Below are 5,404 nucleotides of genomic sequence, written 5' to 3' on the forward strand. Positions count from 1 at the left end.
CCCATTGCGTAAAATAGCATTTGGGTTCCCCGCAATATATGCGTCAAAGTAAACACATCGTAACTTATGGATTTCCCAATGTGATATCCCCCATCTTTCGAACGAAAACCTTTTATAAACCAAGGCATTCTTGGAACGTTCTTCGAATGTCTTACAAACTGATCTCGCCTTAAATAGTTGTGCCGAAGAATTCTGACCGACTCAAGAGAAGATTTCATCAATCATGTCTCCGGGTAGGTCTCTTAAAATATTGGGTTGTCTATCCATTTTGTGTTTTTATACTGTAAAATAGACAAGAGTTAGATTCATAAAAAATACTTATTAATACAAGCAATTTTTACATATATCATAAAGCATAAGCACACTATATTACACCACACGAATACAACTATCTTATTCTGACTCGCTTGTTTCTTCTTCTTCGGTTTTGGTTCGTTTTGCCAAGTTTCTAGGGATATATGATGTTCCCCTAATACGAGCCGTCGTTTTCCACATTGGTTTAGAAAAACCTGGTGGTTTAGAGGTTCCCGGGTCATTGTTACAACTTAAGGACTTCGGGGGTTGAAGATACATATAAAGTTCATCGGGGTTGGAATTAGATTTCTCTATTTTTATGCCCTTTCCCTTATTATTTTCTTTTGCCTTTTTAAATTCAGTTGGGGTAATTTCTATAACATCATCGGAATTCTCGTCGGAATCCGATTCATCGGAGAATTGGTAATCCTCCCAATATTTTGCTTCCTTGGCGGAAACACCATTGACCATAATTAACCTTGGTCGGTTGGTTGAGGATTTTCTTTTACTTAACCGTTTTATTATTTCCCCCACCAGTTCTATTTCTTCATCCGGTTCCGATTCTTCTTCCGGTTCCGATTCTTCTTCTGGTTCCGACTCTTCTTCCGGTTCCTCTTCGGGAACTTGTGAATCAGTCCACGAATCATTCCAATTTACATTTGACTCTTCATTATTATTAGGTGAGTTAATGGGACTTGTTCTAGAGGTAGACATCTATCACATAATATCAAACGCGTTAAGAGATTAATATATCACATAATATTCACATGTTAAAAATATATAGTTTCCAACAAAATTTGTTAAGCAATCATTTTTCAAGTAAACACGGTCGAAGTCCAGACTCACTAATGCATCCTAACAAACTAGATAAGACACACTAATGCAAAATTCTGGTTCTCTAAGACCAACGCTCGGATACCAACTGAAATGTCCCGTTCTTATTGATTAAAAACGTTCCATATTAATTGATTTCGTTGCGAGGTTTTGACCTCTATATGAGACGTTTTTCAAAGACTGCATTCATTTTAAAACAAACCATAACCTTTATTTCATCAATAAAGGTTTAAAAAGCTTTACGTAGATTATCAAATAATGATAATCTAAAATATCCTGTTTACACACGACCATTACATAATGGTTTACAATACAAATATGTTACAACAAAATAAGTTTCTTGAATGCAGTTTTTACACAATATCATACAAGCATGGACTCCAAATCTCGTCCTTATTTAAGTATGCGACAGCGGAAGCTCTTAATAATCACCTGAGAATAAACATGCTTAAAACGTCAACAAAAATGTTGGTGAGTTATAGGTTTAACCTATATATATCAAATCATAATAATAGACCACAAGATTTCATATTTCAATACACATCCCATACATAGAGATAAAAATCATTCATATGGTGAACACCTGGTAACCGACATTAACAAGATGCATATATAAGAATATCCCCATCATTCCGGGATCCTCCTTCGGACATGATATAAATTTCGAAGTACTAAAGCATCCGGTACTTTGGATGGGGCTTGTTGGGCCCAATAGATCTATCTTTAGGATTCGCGTCAATTAGGGTGTCTGTTCCCTAATTCTTAGATTACCAGACTTAATAAAAAGGGGCATATTCGATTTCGATAATTCAACCATAGAATGTAGTTTCACGTACTTGTGTCTATTTTGTAAATCATTTATAAAACCTGCATGTATTCTCATCCCAAAAATATTAGATTTTAAAAGTGGGACTATAACTCACTTTCACAGATTTTTACTTCGTCGGGAAGTAAGACTTGGCCACTGGTTGATTCACGAACCTATAACAATATATACATATATATCAAAGTATGTTCAAAATATATTTACAACACTTTTAATATATTTTGATGTTTTAAGTTTATTAAGTCAGCTGTCCTCGTTAATAACCTACAACTAGTTGTCCACAGTTAGATGTACAGAAATAAATCGATAAATATTATCTTGAATCAATCCACGACCCAGTGTATACGTATCTCAGTATTGATCACAACTCAAACTATATATATTTTGGAATCAACCTCAACCCTGTATAGCTAACTCCAACATTCACATATAGAGTGTCTATGGTTGTTCCGAAATATATATAGATGTGTCGACATGATAGGTCGAAATATTGTATACGTGTCTATGGTATCTCAAGATTACATAATATACAATACAAGTTGATTAAGTTATGGTTAGAATAGATTTGTTACCAATTTTCACGTAGCTAAAATGAGAAAAATTATCCAATCTTGTTTTACCCATAACTTCTTCATTTTAAATCCGTTTTGAGTGAATCAAATTGCTATGGTTTCATATTGAACTTTATTTTATGAATATAAACAGAAAAAGTATAAGTTTATAGTCGGAAAAATAAGTTACAAGTCATTTTTGTAAAGGTAGTCATTTCAGTCGAAAGAACGACGTCTAGATGACCATTTTAGAAAACATACTTCCACTTTGAGTTTAACCATAATTTTTGGATATAGTTTCATATTCATAATAAAAATCATTTTCTCAGAATAACAACTTTTAAATCAAAGTTTATCATAGTTTTTAATTAACTAACCCAAAACAGCCCGCGGTGTTACTACGACGGCGTAAATCCGGTTTTACGGTGTTTTTCGTGTTTCCAGGTTTTAAATCATTAAGTTAGCATATCATATAGATATAGAACATGTGTTTAGTTGATTTTAAAAGTCAAGTTAGAAGGATTAACTTTTGTTTGCGAACAAGTTTAGAATTAACTAAACTATGTTCTAGTGATTACAAGTTTAAACCTTCGAATAAGATAGCTTTATGTGTATGAATCGAATGATGTTATGAACATCATTACTACCTTAAGTTCCTTGGATAAACCTACTGGAAAAGAGAAAAATGGATCTAGCTTCAACGGATCCTTGGATGGCTCGAAGTTCTTGAAGCAGAATCATGACACGAAAACAAGTTCAAGTAAGATCATCACTTGAAATAAGATTGTTATAGTTATAGAAATTGAACCAAAGTTTGAATATGATTATTACCTTGTAATATAATGATAACCTACTGTAAGAAACAAAAATTTCTTGAGGTTGGATGATCACCTTACAAGATTGGAAGTGAGCTAGCAAACTTGAAAGTATTCTTGATTTTATGTAACTAGAACTTGTAGAATATATGAAGAACACTTAGAACTTGAAGATAGAACTTGAAAGAGATCAATTAGATGAAGAAAATTGAAGAATGAAAGTGTTTGTAGGTGTTTTTGGTCGTTGGTTTATGGATTAGATATAAAGGATATGTAATTTTGTTTTCATGTAAATAAGTCATGAATGATTACTCATATTTTTATAATTTTATGAGATATTTCATGCTAGTTGCCAAATGATGGTTCCCACATGTGTTAGGTGACTCACATGGACTGCTAAGATGTAACGACCCGGAAATTTCCGACCAAATTTAAACCTTATCCTCTATATGCTTCCTACACGATAAGCAAAAACCTTAATATAGAGTCTAGAAAGTTTGAAATCTATATTTAGTTAAGCAATTACCCTTTGACTATGCCCGACGATTCACGAACATTATTTGTAAATAGACATGTATGTATGTGAGTATATATAATATTCTGAATTTAATAAATTATACCTTAATCAATTAGAATTAAAACTGTAAAATAACAAAAAAAAAATAAGTAAGTTATTATTAAAATGAATATGGATACATAATGTGTATTGAATCTATATAGATATACATATATATTTAAAGATTTTTATTAATAGCTATTATATTGTAACATTTATAAAAGTTATAAAGATTAAATATTCAATATATAATATAAATAAGATATGATTAATAAAATGTAGTGTTAAAATATAGTTAATACATTATTATTATTAGTATTATTAGTATCATTAAAAGTGTAATATAAAATTTATTATATGTAATTCAATATATTAATTATTAATATCCTTATTATTAATACTATTATTATTTTTGATCATTAATAATGTTAACATATTATTAATTAAGTATATATAAATTACTAATTTAAAAACATTTTAACATAATAGTATATTTAATGTAATTATAAATAATTAATAATAAATATGATATATAACTACACGTAAATTATGTTAAAAATCAAATTGATACCTGTTTCCAAACTGTTAGCCCGTGATACAAGGTTAAACTTATCTGTTCGAATTTTTTTTATTCTGTTAAGTCTGTGAACCCATCTGTCTATTTCAATAAACATTACACAGCCAAAATTAGTTAACAGTCTTGATCTTTTTATTTTTAAGGGCCGAAGAAAGGTACTATAAATCAATCGGTTTTTATATAAAGTGATACCTATCTACAATGTGAAAAACAAAACAGAAATATTACAGGAACATAACCGAGACCTCTGCTCAAACACTTTTTATTCATATTTCAAATGCGATTCATTTTTAAAAATCCATAAATGTAGAACCGTTAGGAATTACCTAAGAAAACTCTCTGCAAAGGTTCGAATTCCAATTCTTCTTATCAAGCTCTAATTTTCGAGTCAAAGATCACGTTTCAAAGAGTCAAAGTTTGTTCATCAGCAAAATTCGAGTTCTATGTTGAGATTTAAGTCTAGTTAATGATTTTAAAAGTTTCCATTAATGATTTATAATCTTTTTCGTGTTACAACCTTTAACTAAAACGACCTCGAACTTAATGTTGATTTTATTTTTATTTTTGATAATCCAGCGTCGAACAACAGAGGGTTGTTCTTTTGTTTTTTTTTTACTAAATCGAGTTATTACAGTATAGGTGTATATGGATTAGATGGTAAATCCTAAAACTGAGTTAATGTGTAATATAAATACGATAACCAAACTCTGGTCGATTTTGGGTTGGATTATTTGGAGAAGATGAACACAAGAGAAAGTATAAAATGAAACAGAATCCTATATAAATCAGAAAACGGGCTTCAACCCAATGGTTTAGAGTGTTATGACTTAACGAGAGGTCCCGGGTTCAATCCCTGTCTGTTGCAAAAAAATTTAAAATGGGATTATAAGGTAGTTTCACTTTTCTTATTATTATTATTATCATTATCATTATCATTATTATTATTATTAT

This window comes from Rutidosis leptorrhynchoides, chromosome 11, assembly GCF_046630445.1.
Source record: "Rutidosis leptorrhynchoides isolate AG116_Rl617_1_P2 chromosome 11, CSIRO_AGI_Rlap_v1, whole genome shotgun sequence".
Lineage (NCBI taxonomy): Eukaryota > Viridiplantae > Streptophyta > Magnoliopsida > Asterales > Asteraceae > Rutidosis > Rutidosis leptorrhynchoides.